The sequence below is a fragment of the Zonotrichia leucophrys genome, chromosome 1 (genome assembly GCF_028769735.1).
Source record: "Zonotrichia leucophrys gambelii isolate GWCS_2022_RI chromosome 1, RI_Zleu_2.0, whole genome shotgun sequence".
Taxonomy (NCBI): domain Eukaryota; kingdom Metazoa; phylum Chordata; class Aves; order Passeriformes; family Passerellidae; genus Zonotrichia; species Zonotrichia leucophrys.
The window spans coordinates 57,707,537-57,726,062 of record NC_088169.1 but is presented as its reverse complement, the minus strand read 5'-3'; positions in this window follow the sequence as shown (position 1 = coordinate 57,726,062).

The window sequence follows — 18,526 nt, the reverse complement described above, 5'->3', positions numbered from 1 at the left end:
CTCTGGCCTATGCAGTTCTATTCAGTCCAGTGCTATAATTTTAATTTTTAGTTGCTGTAAACAATGTTTGGATCTTTGGATCTATTCTGTATGTATACATATTCACACAGATATAATACACACATATATATAGATATATGTACTTGTATATGTACTCATTGACACACATGAAAAATGCATGTCCACTACTCATCTAGTTTTATAGAAAAAAATATCCCTGTAAATTGTATTTGCTATTATTATAAAAGATGTTTAGAAGGAGACCTATGTTTGTGTGTTGGCAGCCAGTTTCAGCCTGCTCTAAATTCACAGTTTACCTAGGATGTGTTTCATGAACTGCTCATGTAACTCTGAAGCAACTATGCCCCTGGTTTTGTTGAAAAATGATTTGTGGATTTCCTTTTTATTTGTAATTTTTAGTACTTAAGGACCATTCAGGACTGTTAGATCTAGCAGTGTGAAAAGATAGAAAAATACAAGTGGTAAAAACAAAGCTTTGAATGCCAACCTAACATGAAAATTTTACCTCAATAATTTTCATGCTAAGAGGTGAAAGTAAGCTCTTCCCAGGCTTGTCTTCCACCTTGTTTTATCTTCTCCCTTTTGATTTTCTCCTGAGGGTAAAAGAGAGGGAGGAAAAGGTCATGCCAGGTCTGTGTATATTCCAAACCTATCTGCTTTTGACGTGCATCAAAGACCAGACAAAGATCCAGACAAAAAGGCATCATAAAGTTACCTTCACTTTACATCAGTTCCTTTACCAAAACAAGCTCCATGCAAGAGATGAGTTTGGCTTGATGAACAGCTTTGTCTCTTTTATTTTTTAGCCTAGCATCCAGCTTCTATTTGCTGATAAGCATTGACACTGTCATTTACTTCTCAAGATGAGAGGACTTGAAATCTGCTCTTTAAGAGACCTGACTCTTCTCTCTGATACAACACAGCTGGTCGCTTCCATTGCTGCAGAGTATGAAATGCTACCAAGTGAAAATTAAGGTACTGGCAGAGAATGGCTGTGACAATTAACATTGCAGTTCTCCAAGGGTGGAATGACTGAAAGTTTGGCAAGGTTGCCTCCTCAAAAAAAAAGAAAGAGAAATTTTTATAGCAAGACATATATTAAGGAAGAAGAAATAAATGTGAAAAAATGGAAAAGAATAATAATCTAATATACAGGACCTAAGAATGATTTAAATTTTATCTAGATTAAGCAACCTTTCACTCCTTATTAGCTACTCGGGGTCTACCACCAGACTTGTGATCTTTTTTTCAGTCTGATGAGTAGTCTCACATCCTCAGCCAATTTACAACTTCTTCTCATGTTGATAGATGTCTAGATACTTAAAGTCAGCAACGCATAAAATTTGCCTATAGATGTCGATGCATCATAAATCCTTTAATGTGTACATTTCTCTGTAACCATTCTGAGGCTATAAAAAAGAAGATATATTAGCATATCTCTATGCAGAGAAAAAAAATTACTGGGATGAAGAGTTGTTTGCTGCTGGATACAAAAGAGACAAAATAGTCTTTTCTCCATTCTAGAAACATTGCAATGTTCTGGAATGAAGAGTGCACACATTTTATTGGGACAGAAATTTCATTTACTTCTATATGTTTTAATGATTGCACAGTAAAATGTATAAACTTAAATTACTGCCATGTCAGTCTCCAAAAGGGGACGTTTAATCTGGCAAAATATAGATGCATACAGTGGGATCAACTCCTGAAGCCTTTTCAATCAATGCACAGAACTGGAATGTTTTCATCAACAAATAGAATAATAAAGCAACCCAAGTTGGAAAGGTCATCTGGTCCAACCTTTGAGATGTGACTTCTTTCATCTTTAAACCAGAGGACTAAAGTAAGTCAGATAAATTACATCTTAAAAAGGCCTGTTGTTCTCCACAGCAGTACTGGATGCCAGCATAGCTGGTATCTACACCCTTTAAGACCATAATAGCTTTAAAAATGCCAAAAGAAGATTTTAGTTGCCGAAATTCATATCCTATTACCATAAATTCTGCAATTAATGCCTATTCCAACTTAACTGAAAGTTCAGTTTGCTATTTTTCAAGTTTTTAAATGTTTATTAAAAAACCTTTTTTAAGGCAACAGTGGGTATCTGTGTTAGAAGTTCTCAAAACAGGAAGTCCCTATGGAAATTTTTAAGCATTAAAAGTTCATTTCCCCGGTGAAAAGCCTATTTGAGTATTTTAATGTTATAATCAGTTTTCCCAACAGAAAATGAAGCTTTTAAGCCTTGCTGAAACATTAATTGGGGCTTTCTACTCTGTGAAGTCCAAAATTTAGATGAAGAGTTTGATACTCCATGGCCTCATACATTAAACCTTACAGCTCCAGTGGAGTACCTTTATACATTTCAGGTATCACAGTTATGTTCCAAGTATTCTTTAGACGCACTCCTCACTACCAAAAAAAAAATAAAATAAAAACAGGTGTTTGCATCTCTCAGACCCAAGTATGTTTACTTTTTCTTAGGTCAGTATGAAGTATTTCAGAAGACAAATGTACAATTTCGTGGGAGCTTTGAATTTTGTCGAAAAACTGCAAAAGATACAGAGTGGAAAACAATGAGATCCAGAGACAATAAGTTTGAATCTGGCTTCATTTATATCTTTGATCTCAGCAGAAATATTCTTTCTCTGCATAAGTGCTACTGAGAGGAAATTCACATACTTTAATACCAACTTGAAAAGCAGCAAATCTGTGAAGGTGTTGACTACTGCAGATGCACAGACAGCCTTCTAATTATGCCAGATTAGCTAAAGGATTGTGCTAGGAAAATGTAAATGATGATTTCATTAGTCATCCCATTCTCACACCTGCTCTACACTAGAATCTGGTAGAATTGTAGGAGGAAGTGTGAGTGTGTCAGTTTTCTACCTGTAGTTCATTTTCTATGGTGCTCCTAGATGAGCTTCTAAGAAAAATAAGACAAATGGCTGGGAAGACCAGTTCTGCATATTCTCTCCAGGAATAAAATATACTTCTGAAAAAATTATGTGATCCAGAAAACTCAAAAGTTTTTAATTTCCTGACATATAATGGTGTTCAGCAGGGCCATGTTCAACAAGGAAGTCATAGTGCTGTGTGCACATTTACACTTTATGTTGTGTGCTCACCCCTGAATCCAAATCTAATCAACCACAATGACTGATATTGACATATCCTCAATCTCTATTTTGATACTTTTCACTGTGTCTATTACTGAAGCAAAATTAGGTGTAGAAGGAATGCCATGTAGCACATGCTCTGTCCCTAGGAGATGTGCCTTCAGCTGCAGTGCCCAAAGGGTCTCCACACAGCAATCCTGAGACTACAAGGGATGTGCAGCACTTGGCTGAGGAGCTCAAGTGTTCACAGCACACCACAACTAACAAGTGTGATTCAATGCACAAACCTAGCATGATGATGGATAAAACTTGCACTTGGATGAGGATTCCCTATTGATTTTGAATTATTTATGCACTATAGGACTACTTAAGCACTAGGACTACCGTAACTAGTTAGGGGTTTTAGGTAGAAGTAAGGAAAGTTAAGCTTAGCATCTAGATAAATCATTACTTGTCTGCTGCACTATCCAGGTTTTAAAGCACTGAATAAGGGACTAATATTGCCTTCAAAATAAATTTTTTTACATTGCCCATCCAGAACGACAAGCTAGCAGCGTAAAAGGGGAGACGATTGCTGATTGCCACTAGGGCAAGTAGCACTTTTTTTTAAACACTTCACATCTAAGTAATTTATCTTCCTGACCCTTAGATGTGAAGCTCCTCATGAAGACTGAGTAAAACCAGAGGGGGAGTAAGCAACTCATCGGTAAAATGAGATGAATCCCTTTAAAAAAAGCCTTTGCATTGCTTTCCATAACAGAAAGCCTTGCAAACTACTTAGATCCCATTTCTATCATTGTAATAAACAGGAGAATTCATTGGTTTTGGAAAGCATACCTTTATCTCAGCTCTCTTTGAAAGAATAGAGCAATTTTTTTTCATGTCTGTTGTTTCCTAGTGGGAAAAGAATTTATTACGGAAAGTTTTGAAATTGACTTATTTCCATGAGACTGGTGATGAATATACATGCCTATATGCCTAATGGCTAACTGTGCATATATGCATTTGATTCTTCACTCCCTTGCATCAAATTTTATGAATAAGATTTTTTGAAGTAAAGAGCATTGTGATAATATAAAATTGACAGGGCAGAGAATCATAATCTTACACACTCTACTAAAGAACTGTAATATGTTACAATTATGATTTATGAGCTTTTTCTACCTACTTTTGTACTGGTTCAAGTGGCAAAAGTGAGTGAAGGGCAAAGCAGAACTAGGACGTGTTCTAGTGAGCAGCTGTCCTGTGTCCATCTCTTTCTTGCTGGCCTGAAACAGGAAAAATATTAAGTTGTTTCAGGGATCTTTCTTGTTTGGAATAATGCCATGAAGGAACGTCTAAATCCTCTCCTATTTGCAAGCTGAGTCATTTAAAATTCAGTGCACTGAATTAATCTTTCTGATCCAGACCACTGTCTTTCTTTCAACCAGCCTTTCTTTTTGTTGAACTTTATCTCAGTTTCTCTCTCACACCTGCTGCCAGATCAATCTCAAATCACAAACACTTCAGCAGAATGCCAATAGACTTCTTTTAGTGGAATTAAAGAGTTAAATGAGTTAGATATCTTTTTTAAGACATGTAAATGTTGGGGTTTTCTTCTGCAGCATTGTAAAGTATTAATTAAGTAAGACTGCAAAAGTTTTGTTTCTGTCTTTAAAGATATTTTTTTTGATGTTGCATCAGATTTCTAGCTTTAAATGAGTAACCAAATTACCTCACTGTGATGACCCATTCATTTGGCCACAGCCTTTGACACTTGCCATGGTTATTACTCAAGAAGTCACATTTCAAATGTCTGTTCATACTCCTCAGTAAAGGCATTTATTCTATTAATTCATTATGGTGGTTTCCAGAGAAAAAGGCAGAAAATATTCCAAACAAAAAGCTGTGGCAGCACAAGTATATTGACAAATAATCCTTGATAGAATTGCTGTGAGATCTCGAATTCCTTTATGGGATAGATAAATGAATATTCATTAAGGGTGATTTTCTCACACTTCACTTTGACATTTTCTTGCCTGAAAAATAGTCATCTCACCCAAGTGGGATGACTCAGTGTGTCATGGATTTAGAGACAATCTGTCTTTTCATATAAACACCCAAAGGAATAAAAATGGACTGGCTGGATAAATTGTTTGGACTTGAGGGAGAAAGGTTTGACACACCCACCAGTTTCTAGGAGAGGCAGAAATTATGATATTACTTTGAAAAATATTACCCTTTATAGTTAGCATTTTTCAGTTTTAAAATATCTATTGTTTAAAAGAGATACCAAAGTAAGGCACCAGTGTGAAAGTGATGATGATGTATCCCACAGAGAGATGACAAGAAATTAAAAGTAAGAACACTTTATCAGTACTCTGGATCAGCTAGGTGCAGCCAATATACTGACACGTATTACCAAAAGGTAGTGGTGGCATTGTCATCATGGTCATTACTATGGCCTTAGATATTCAACTACTTGTATAAAAGCTAGAATATACTTATAAATATATTTATAACTGTTTCCTTGTGTATAGGTAAATTATGACCTAGTGTATTTGTTCAGGAAATATAAAAAGAAATGTGTTTGGATACTGAGATCTAGCTCTCAAAATAGCATTATTAAGACAGCTGATTAATGACTTTACCATTAGATGCAGCATAACCAAAACAACCCACACAAAGAGTCCCCCTTGCCAAGTAAGACAGGAATTTTAACAGATGGAGTACAATGTGTAGGAACTTCTACATAACCTCTTAGATACAGTACCAAAACTTGAAAACTTGAAGGCTTGAAAATGGGTTACAGAAGAAGCTCTGATACAGTTTGTGATGGCTTAGGTTGTGTTCTAGGCTCTTTCAACACACAACTGCAGAGAGAGAGAGAGGAATAAGGGTACCTCTTCCCTGTAGCTAACATTTTTAAGAATGTATTGCAGGAAGAGGGAATGCCAGAGCTCAGCAGTCACCAATTGCTGAGAATAACAATAGGATCAACGAAGGGGGACAGAAATGAAGAACATAGTAATAATGACTTCTTCATTAGGAAACCTTGACAGAGGTGCTAAGATTTAAAGATCATTAGTGTATTGTACACTGCTCAGTGCACTGAAAAGCCACTGTTTAGCAGGAAATCTATGTGATAGATTATGAGAATTTATAAAAACCTGGTGGAAACACTCTTAAACGGTAAAGCACCCACACCGGAGGTTGAAGAGTACACCAAGTTGGGCAGGAGTGTTGATCTGATGGAGTAGGAAGACTCCTCAAAGGGATCTGGACGGGGTGGGTTAATAGACTGAGGCCAATTCTAAGAGATACAACAAGGCCAAGTGCTGGGTCCTTTACTTGGGTCACAACAATCCCCTGCAGTGCTGTAGGCTGGGGAAAGATTTCTGACTGCAGTGCCAGTGGCTGGAAAGATTTTCAGTGAAAAAGAACCTGAGGGTGCTGGTCAACAGCAACTGAATGTCATTCAGTGTGTTCCCAGGTGGCCAAAAAGGCCAGTGACATCCTAACTTTTAAGACAACATTTCCTGTTAAATGAAATAATTTGTGGCTGAAGGCTTCAGATCATCCTTTATTTACTGGACGTGGAAAGCTCATAGATTACACAGAGAAGAACATTAAGGAAACCAAAAAATGTGGGGAACAAAACCCTTTAGTTATCTCTGTGCAATCACTCAGAAATAAGGGTTTCAAACCATTCAAAAAGCCTTGTGTTAGTGACTCAAAAATCTGATACATAAGAAATGCTGGATGCTGACAGCTTTGATCTACCTTTTTCTTCTTACTTTTGAGCAGGATTTATTTTTTTTTCCTGAAAACTCAGCAACTATCGTCTTGATAGAGGAAACCAAAAGTAGGTTTGGAGAGAGGAGCATCACAGCTGCTAAAGGGGAAAAAATGTAATAGGAACCTAACTAGACACATGGAAAGAAAAAAAATTGCTAAGTGGGAGAGAGGAACTGCTACAAAGATATTGTGGAATTATTTTGGGAAATGAAAATTAACGGAGACAAAAGCATAATTCTTATCCCTTGGATTTTTCCCACAGCCTTTGGAATGTGCACTTTCCCATAATGTCAATATTGTCAGAGCTCAGGAAATTGAAAACACTTTTGCAGATGACTTTATTGTAGGGATGAGGAAAGTCTTAGAAAAGCAATTCTTGGGAATAACTGTTCTCACTCAACAGGTAAGAAAAGGTACTGCTGAAAAGAGCTAGTGGATTAATTTACTAGCTTTCTTAATGTTAAAGTACACTGTTAAGGGGGAAAAAGATTGGGAAAGAGTTATAAAAATATTTTCATTGTTTTCTTTCGGTCCTAAAAGTGCAGAGAAAAAGTCAGAGGGAGTCACAAATATTAAAAATGGTTTCATGCAGACAGAAAGTTTTAATGACCAGAAAAGATGGGAATTTCAAACAACAGAATACAGCTGGAGACTGTAACAGAATAAACTGGTGGAAAGAATGTTCATATTTTCCTTTAGTACATATTCTTTTACTTCCAAAGGGCAAAAATTTCCCTTGGTAATACTGGTTTGGAAAATTGACAAGTCTTATGAACATACATACACCCAGAAATTATTCAAATTAAAATGAGATATTAAGATATACACATATATCAAGATTCATACTACGGTTTTCTACTCTTTCCTTGCCATTCCTCAACACAATCATCAATACAAACTGATCATCCCTCAAACCTGTTGAGACTTCGAGGAAAAATCTTGCAAGGGAATTCTAGTCTCAGTAATATGCTTTCCACTAGGACTAAGTGTCCCCAGTGTTTTCAAATCTGACATTTAGAGCTACGTGCAAATTATTTGTGACTGAGCAAATTAGCTAATTAAATAATTGGCTTAGGGCTTCATAAAATTTGGCTGCTATGGAAATGAGGCTGTCTGAACTTACAAACTTCATCTAAGCATTAAAAGTACTCCATGCCTTTACTTCAAATGAAACTGAGGTAGTAGCAGGTTTTTAAAATGGTTGTTTACAGATTTCTTCTTGCATAGTTTCCAGATGAATATGCAGTGGGATACTTCTCATTAGAAGCACTCCTCCCAAGTAAGACTGCAGTCTGTCCTCCTCAGGGTGAACTTCTAAGCCATTGGAGCAGAGAATATCCCCCAGAACTGGCTTATTTTCTCCCACATTCTCCCACTCTCTTGACTATCTACCCTCTGGGCAGATTTCAGAATGACCTTCCTAGAAGACTCTTTCTTGACCCTAAACATTTTATGGGTTACATTGAGGAGAGCTGGCAAACACAGCAACAAAACTGTGCTTTCCTTAACATCCAAAGGGAATTCAAAATTCACAAAAGCTGTTGTAACAGGCCTGAAGGAGGAAGAGGGGATGAATGACTGGGGGAAATCATCCTTCCCTGTTGCCCCATGGACTGAGTGCAATTGCTAATGGTAGAACTTGAAGTAAAGGTAGGAGAGCAGCACTGAATCTACTCCCAAATGACCCTCATTGCCCTTGATATTGCCCTGCTGTAATCGGATACCACACAGCACAGCAAGAAAGTAATCCTGTTTCCTCTCCCTGCACTGAAAGTGATCCCTGAGAGAAGCCCATAAAGGAATATATACAAGGTTGGGTACCACACCCACATAAACTGATCAAGCCACGTTGTAACCAGTGGTTCCATACCGAGCATAGCAAATGCTTAGAGCAAATGCTTAGATCAAATATATTTCCAACTCAATCTGGGCAGATCTGTTGTTATCTCAATACTTCTTGCCCAGCATTTTGAGCCAATTAAGGTTCCCATGGTTTAGGAATGGTATTCCTCAATTTGCACCAAAATATGCTGGCACTCTCTTCCCTTCCCCCTCAAGCTGGAAGCACAAAAGGCAAAGATCACACATTGAGATAAGAACAATTTACTAGAAACATCAATGAGACAAGAAAAGGAAAAGTAACAGAAACAATATGAATAACAAAAGTGTATAAAGAGAGGGTGATTCACATGAAAAATGCCCACTAAGCACAGGACAATTAAATACAATAGCAAACAGATCTTCCACCCCACCAGCTCTTTCTCTGACCAGAAAGAAACACCCTCTCTTCTGGGAAGCCAGAGTTTCTTTTCTCCATCTTTGGTAGCGATGTCAGGTGGTATCAAAAAACAAAATCTATTGGCTACACGTCTTCCCACTGACCTGGGCCAGAACCAGAGCAGTGAGGCTAGGGAAAGTGGGCCAGAACAGAAAGGCTAGGGAAAATGTGGGCCCACTTTTCAATGGGATGTGGGACCTTGTTACACATGACAAAGGCCAAGGTACTAAATGCTTCCTTTGCTCCTACCTTTACTACCCAGACTGGCTTTCATGAATCTCAGTTCCAAGAGACTGAGGAAAAGGTTGGAATCAGGAAGATGGACTGATATTTAGAAGGCAATCATGTTCAGATCAGAGAATATATAAACCAACTGAAAATTTGTAAATCCATGAACTCTGGTAGGGTAAACCCACAAGCCCTGAGGGAACTGGCAGGTGTCACTGTGATGCCACTTTTGATGATCTTTGATGGGTCATTTCAACTGGGAAAAGTTACTAGGTGCTGGAGGAAAACAAACACCACTCACATCTTCCAGAAGTGCAGCAAGGAAGTGACCTAAGGAATTAAAGGCTCGTCACCTTGATCTCTGATAAGGCGATGGAATAGCTAATACTGGAATCCATTTCCAGGCTCACGTATTAAAAGAAAATAATCAGGATTAATCAGCATGGCCTCACCAAGGGAAAGGTATGGTTGACCAGCTTGATTAACTTGTATGATGACATGACTGTCCTGGTAGACAAGAAAGCATCAGTGCCTGCATGGACCTCAGGAAGCCTTTGACAGTGTCTTCCCTGAGATTCTCATAGAGATGCTCCTAATGTGTAGACTGGATGAGGAGATCTATGCATAGCATAAATATGGCTAACTGGCTGGGCCCAGACTGTGGTGATCAGCAGCCTAAAGCTTAGTTGGAGACCAGTAATTAGCAACGTACCCTGGATGTCAATATTGGGATCATTCTGTGATTCTCTGACCTCTATATTCCCTATACTTTTAATAAATTTTTGTCTGTTCTGAACTTTTTTCTTAGCTGTCATCCTGGAATACAGACACTGACTGAATAAATAGTTTTATGTTGCTTACTTTAAATTGAGTAATATTTTGGTTTTTGCTAGCTAAGCAACTGCAATATATAGAGTTCAACCAAATTTTTTTATTTCTATCTACATCTGCCATGAATTTATGGATATCATATTGTAAAAATATTCATATTTGTCGGCTTTTTATTTCCTTGCATATTTTCACTCAACATTCAAAGCTTTCTTTGCTTCTTGTACTGCTGAACTTAACAGTGGGAATGGAGTAGTAGACATTCCATGGCTTGGAATGAGACGGAGTCCTATCCAGTACTGCATGAATTATGGAGGCAGCTGAATCTTTGATTTTTATGAACAGGTGGTGAGATAAAAGATTTACATATGGATATAAACACAGAAACTTTCATGAGTAAATAAATTTTCTTGGCTGCCTAAGAATTATTTCAAGAAAAAGCATACCAGTCTCTCTTCTTTTTGTGGAAATACCTGTAGCCCAACAAATATGACTTGTGCAATTACTAGTAAAAGGCCACAGGGACTGTATTGACCTGACACTGCAGGGTCTCAGCAATTATCTGGACTTGTCTTGGCTGATGCTGGTTTTAGCTGTTAAAACAATTGTCTAATGGTCAAGTGACATGTTGACTACAGGCTAACACTTTTTAGCTTAACTCTGCAAGTGCTTACACATCATAGAGCTCTAACAAACCCAGTCAGTCACTTTACAAGAAGTAGAAAACCAATTATGTTTATATATATGTATATGCATACATACATGTATTTGAAATTCTAAGTGACTATTTCATGATCCTATTGTATTACATGTGAAAGTACACATATTCTTTTTGAGTACAGCACCAGTATCTATCTTAATAACGTTTTATGAAATTTTCAAAGGCCATCTTTCAGGTAATGATAAAGATACCAGCAATAAGAAAACATATAAAAATGACCCTAAACTGACCCCAAGACTGAGACAAAAGTTTCCCAACTATAAGTGTTAATGCATCCTGGGCACTGTGGTGGTGGCTTCTCATAATGCTCCTTTACATTTTATTGGCAAAACCTAATGCTGCTGACCCAGAGAAACACTGGGAAGGGTTCCAGAGAGGGCAGGAAGGTAGCAGGAATTTTATGCATAGCACTTTCATGGGATTATTTTTGAAGAAGTGACTAGATGATTTGCTCTATAATTAGTAGAATCCATTGCAATTGTAGTAATAATTACCATTTGTATTTTGGGTGCAAGGTTAATACTAACATTTATACTAACAGTAAATACTTGAGTCCACCATACGTGGTGGTTTGCCTTTTACCCATAACAGGAATTTGGGGAAGAATGTCTGATTTCCCTATTTCATTTTAATTTAATGAAAAATAAATCTATGTTCTCATTTCTGATTGAATGCTAATGCTTTCCTGGTGACCTTTCAAATAGTAGTTACTCATTTGTTCAAGTATAAAGCATTTTAGTCTAGGTACACACTCATAGCTTAGTTTTTCATTATTATATTTTCTTTAAAGAAGACTAGTTTTTTCATTGCTACAAACACTTTTAAGCTATATATTTAATGTATGAAAAATAGCTATTTCCCTTCTAAATTGTTTACTTGAAAACTCTACCTATCTTCTTCAGGGTACAGTAAGATAATAGAATTCCCTCCCTATGAGTAATAAAGAATCTAATACTGTTATAAGTTGTAAAATTAGTTTAGAACAATTGTTTCTCACTAAACACATTCATATTTATTGATTTGTCATGCACATATTTTAATGTGACAAGTGAGTTAAGATTTGTCTGTTTGCATTGCAGTGCTGGCTGGAATAAAATCTATTATTTCCAGAATCACTTCACTTACACCTGAGGCTCACAACATCAGCATTAGCAGAAGGAAAGAATACAATCCAGCAGGTCTAAACAAACTGTTTTTATTCCTTGGAGGCTGAACAGCTGTTAAAGCCTTTTAGGACCTGAAGAGGGACATCCAGGATACCTCAATTATTTATTTCTCTCTTCATGTTGATCACCTAAAGATCTTCTTTGCTTATAACTGGTAAACTAGTGACAAAAAGTTGATCACTTCAGAGAGATACATATTTCATTTCTCTCTTACTGATATTTTTGGGGTCATCTAAATTGCAGGTTAGGAAGCCACGACGCTAGGTACTCAGTATGTTAAAAATCTTCACTGTAGCCAATGGACACAAAGTTGTATTCCTACTTTCTACCCAACAATTTTGACAATATTTATGCATTCTGTACATATGTAATATGTACACAAGTTTAAGTAGTTTTCTTATTCCTTACTGTATATTTGTTGATTTGTTTATTTAGTGAGCACTGTTTATTGGGGTTGGATATTTTTGTATTTATTTTTTTCCTTTGTCCTAGAGTTAGGCTTAATTCATTACAGAGAAGGGCCATTTATGTTAACCACCCATCAGAGAAAGGAGATAAAACAAGCCACAATTTCAGTATTAACGGATTTTTAAGAATTGATGTCTGAATGAGCATATCCTTTGCTCTTCTCTCTTTCATCTTCCCAAGCAAGTCTCAACATTTTTACTATTCATTAAAATCTTTAAATTCAATTACCAGTCCAAAACTTTGAATAAAATGATAGCTTCCCACTCTGAAATGGACGGGAACACTCAGATGTGCAGATTATTGTAGTCAACAAGAAATTATAAATGTAAAAGGATCTGCAAAAACTTTCAGTTTTCCATTTCACATGGAAATTGATATAACTTAGTTCCTTATCTTCTAGTATAAAGCACACAGTTATGGGTTTTTAAGGGGCATGGTGAAAGTGAAAAGAGAGGGGAATTGGAGAGAGGGAGAGAAAGAGAGGAAGAATGTAAGGAAGAAAGGAAGGAAGGAAGATCACCCATCCTGGCTAAAGCATTGATCCAGCTGATGAGATGTCCAGGGTCCTGAATCATTTGCCTGGGCTTTCTAAGGATATATTTTTACAGATTATTAAAGATTATAAAATTGAATCAGGCCCCTCAGTTGGCTGTGTGAGAAAAAAAAATCTGAACTTATTTAATTCTGTGAATTTAACACAAATAAGTGGCTTTTTGTTGAACCAAGGCTAACTGCTGATTCTGGATAGAGCTTGGCCATTCTTGAAGTCAGTTTATCAATGTCTGTGGTACTAAAAACCTTTAGGAACTCAACTCTTTACATGAAGTCTTTCCCTTTTAAGTCTTCCTCTATTACAAACATTTGATGGGGCCTAGTGCAAGGCTGCACTGGGTGCTGGTGCCAGCATCAGCTGTGGGGGATGCAGGGATGGTGTCTATGATAAGAGGCTGTGATGGACATGGATGTTTCCATCTTCCTCCAAAGGGCCAATCAGAGGATACAGCCAAACTTTGAAGCCGACATCCAAGGTGGTGGTGTATTTAAGAAAAGGTAAAAAATGCTCTGGACATGAGGCAAGGGTGGTGTGGTGGTGGGTTGATGGGAAAGAGCAAGAAGCAGTGGAAGGAACAACAGTGTTAGAGAAGGAAGAGCAGGTGGAGGTACTCCATGGAAGAAAGGATAATCCTTGAAGCAAACGGAGAATGCACACTGTAGCAGATTGTCCTCATGGACCCAGGCTGGAAAAGAGGAAAAATGCATGGAGAAAAAGAGGCAGACATGAACTGCATGGATAGACTGTATATCCCATTCCCCATCCCCCTGCTCTGCACAGGGAGGAAGAGAAAGCAGACTCAGAGGTGAAGGAATAAGGAACTGGGAAAATGGAAAGAATGGTGATAATTTGGCATTTGCCTTATTGTTTTCCTATACCTCCAAGTATTTATTGTGTTTGGTTGTAAATTAAATGAATTTTTCTAAGGCAAGGGATTTTATTTCCCAAGACAGTAATTGGTAAACAATCTCCCTACTCTAATCTTAACCCACAAGTGTTCTCATTAGTGTTCATATATTTTTGCTTTGTCCTTCTGGTAGGGTGAGAAGACGAGTGTCTGGGAGGAATTTTAGCTCCCAAGGGTAACCCTGCACAATAATATTGGGATATTTGTTATTAGAATAATGTACTTGGTTCTTGCATTTGGGATGACTAAGAAGACAAAGAAAGTTGGAGACATTTATGTGAAAGTTTATGTGTCTTTTGTGAATAACATATGGAAAAAGACTGTCAGTCAAAGATATAACAGACAGCAAGGTTTACTTTTCCTGTTATGAGAACAAGAGTAAGAGTTTTTATGGGTAGGAACACTGAATACCCAGTTTAGATTAGAGCTGAATATGTAATGTACAAAATCTTCTTTAATTGTGATTTGTTCCATTTTACCCTAACCTCCAGTATTACTCCATATGTGAATACATTTTAGGAGAGCAGGGAGAGATGGAAACACCATTAAGTGTCATCACAGAGAATAGGACTGATGGTGGTTTTAATTATTTTGCTAACATCATTGGAGCCATTACCTCATAATAACAAGTGCTGAATGGTCACCTTTTCCCAACCTTTCTTAGCACTTATCATCAAAAATCAAGGCATAATGGGCAACAGCTGTTTCTGCTATTGCAGGGATTTAGCTATACTCCCTAAGTGAGCAGTTTAGTTCACCAACATTCATTACTCCACAAGTCCATAATTACAAACCCAAAGTTAATCTGCAAAACATTGGCATCTATTTTTAAGACAGATGAAGGAAGGCTTTTTTTTTTCATTATGATAATTTACTTTTGTTGTTTGGCCTTTCTTTTTCTTTTCTTTGTCTCATTTCAAGATTCCACTGCCACATCTTTTCTCTCTTTAATTTTCAGCCTTATTAAAATTCTTTCAGCCATTTCTTTTTCACGTCTTTAAAGTTAGAAAGTTAGAAAGTTATGCTTTTGTGTTTGCTGGCCTTGCATCTTCATATATCTATTTTTATTTTCTTTATTTTATTTTGTTTTATTTTTTTTTTAATTTTGTTTTACTTCTTTCTCCTGATTCTGAGACAGTGCCAATATCTGGGTGAAAAAATTAACAAAGTCATGAACATGTACAAAAGTTAAGGCAACTTATGCATTAAAAAACTAGAGAAAGAAAGCTGCTTATATATGCAATAAGTAATTAAAATAGTAAATAAAATATTTTCATTCTAAGGAGAATGTCCTGTTGAATTTGAGGGTTTTTTTAAAGGAAAATATTTTTTGCTCAAGTATTTTTATTTCTTTTTAAGTTGGGATGAATTTTGCGGGGAAGATTTTTCTTATTTAAACTATGACTGAAATTAGACTTCCTCAGTTCATTATAAATATTCATTTTTCTATTATGTGAGATACCTAAACAAAATTATCTCAATTTTCCTTCTTCATCTAGCAGCCTATTTTTAAAATCTCCCTGGGAGTAACTGGCAGTTTGGGTTATGTTGTTTCACTGAAAAAAAGAAAGATGTTGGCTTTTGACCATTTTTTGGCATAAGTCATAAATAAAAATTATGAATCAGATGCAGTAAAAATATTTATGTCTTAAAGATGACTTAATATTCCCATTGCACCAGAGGAGTTAACTCCTGACTACATTATACAAAGGTACTGCACTGTGTATCCTGCAGTAACACTTCAGAGAATTGTGCAGCTGTCTTCTCTCTTTCAGTCCACAGGTTTCCTTTTCCTGGAAACAGAAGCACAGAGTGTGATCTGGCTGTATCTTAAAATCATGTCAAAGGCCTGGCCATATACCCAAACTAGATATCTAATCATGTATTTTGCGGGACAGTTATGGTCTCTGGACTGAGTTCCTAAAATTGAGATAACTTAAATCAGTCCTCAATCCTGATTGCTTTTTTTTTTTAATTGGACGTCTCACTAAATTTCATTACTCAAAGGAAAGACAATGGATAATTTATATTATTTCTTAAATATAATTAGTGATATTTTAGTTTATTTTTTTTTCTGTATACTAGTCTCTTTTCAAAATTGTCTATTGTCACAAAAAGGATTTTAAATGTTGAGGGAAAAGTGATTTTTCCTATTCAGACCTATGTGAGATGTTTTCTCTAAATCCTACATGAATCAGACATGTTTATAGTAAAACACCAGATAAAATGTAGTTCTCTTTAGTCCTCCAGGGCATTACGGGAAGTGTAGTAATAATGTGGATTTTCAGATGTTTTGGAAACTGTTACTTGCATAAACTGCTGTTCAAAGATGATTATGACAGAGTTAGTTTTTCACAGGATTTTGATTGTTATCAGCGTTAAGTTCTATGCAAACTAAGACACGGTCAGTAAAGTTCTCTATAGCCTTTAATCCCATTTGAATGGCAAGGCTTACATTATTGATTAAAGTAATATACAAATTAAATACTTTTTATTTTTACAGCAATGATGAGCTCCTTGACCAGTTTGTTAATTGCCTAACTACCAGAGCTTTCATCCTGGCCTGTCATGTACAGTGGAATGAAGGATTATTAAAACACAGAACTACAACTAGGATGCAAAGGACTGCTTTTTGTGCTGTTACAGGGCACTCTCTTTCGTATGTGTAAGTCTTAAACCTGTGGATGTAAAATGCAAAAGAACATTTCCCTTCCAAAAAGAAGAGTCAGGCAAGTACTCACTGTAAAGAACTCATGCTCACTGGTGATAGGAATGTGGCAAGTTTTGACGAGACAAGAAGTGTTTTGGTCAGCTCTACAGTTGAACTTGGTATAGGAGTGTGACAGTGAGCTTCTAGTTGTTGATCCTGTAGAACTTCGGGAGCATATATGTTAACTGAGAAAGGATCTTGTCCTATCCCCATGAAGTCAATGGCAAACTTGGCAACTTCAGGGACATTGTGAATTAGTTTGAAAGAACAGGGGATGAACATTTCTATTTGGTAACTTACAATTGCTCATTGTTTCAGTTTCTTTTTTCTTAAACAGTTTATTTTTAAACTATTGAGTTCCCTGACCCCGAATTAATGTAATTTTCTTCAGTATTTTTGGGATAAAATGTAGAAACCTTTTTATGTTTAACTTCTTCTTTTAATTTTTAATTTTTTTAAATTTATTTTTTAAAATTTATTGTATCACAGTGGCTGTCTTCTTCATGGAACATGCTTAGGCTTTGAAGGAATACCTAATCAAACAGATTGCCCTGAGTAGACTGGGAGGGGGAGATAATTCATTCTTTGTATGGTTATTTGGATTTTCCAACTGAAAAATGTTCTAACTTTCAGCATGGTTAATCTACCACTAATCATTAGAAACCTTTTACCACAACGCTTCAAGGGAAGACACAAAAGTATGTATTACTCATTGTATACCTATTAGTCATATGTTAATTTCATTTTTCTTACCTTTCATTTTGAGGAACAGCTGACCTCCCCAAAAGTGGGTTAATAGAATGGTTCTTAATTATGTCAAAGAATTACAAGGTAAAGAAACGTAATTATCCTGTTTTCTTACTGCAGAATAGAAAAGATGAAACTGCTCACACTGCAGGTGAAACTTGAAAGACATCCTACTTTTTAGATTCCTTACATCAGTTTAAAGCAGAAAAATGTAGATTTTAAAAAACAATTTTGGAAACTGTTCCATGTTTACTGCATAAAGTAAAAAAGATCTCTTGGAAATGAAAGCTTGTGATTTTCCACATTACTGAAATTTTTTTGTTCTTTTTTGCTCACATCCCTCAACATTCTTTACTGAAAAGAAATTATGCTGTTTGTCTGCACAAACACAACTCTTATAACCTTGACTTGTTCAAAAAGAAAAAAAGATACTTTTTTTCAGTTTTGTGTTTTAAGTTGGATTTCTTTTTTTTTGCTTTTGATTTTTCTTCAAGGATGTTTCTGAACTACAAAGCAGAGTTGAGCAATGAGAATTCAAATTCATCCATACAATGCATATATCAGTTGTTGAACTAAAGAGTTACTTTATTTTTTTCAGTTCAAGAGCACACAGCCATTTTCCTGAATTCATTTTTTTTAGCTTCACCATTTCTGCTGATGTGGCATTTTTTTCTGTTTATACTTCAGCACAGAGGAACTGGAACACATTCTGTCATAAGGTCATCCACAGTAGATGTATATGTTCCAGTTTGATTAACTTAAAAAATTTCTGATCTCAAGCTTAGGGTCTGGGAGGAAAATGAAAGACTAAAAGGAAGAAAAATAATCTTCAATCATAAGAGAAACAAAAGACAAAAAAACCCACCAGTCAAACAGATGGTCAGAAATGTTTTTTTAAAAAGTGGTAAGAGATTGCTTGTCTCTAGAAGCATTTATAAACTTATTTCCCAGCAAGCACAGAAGCTAATTTTTGAAAAGGGCTGCAAGAATCAGAATTTGATCATAC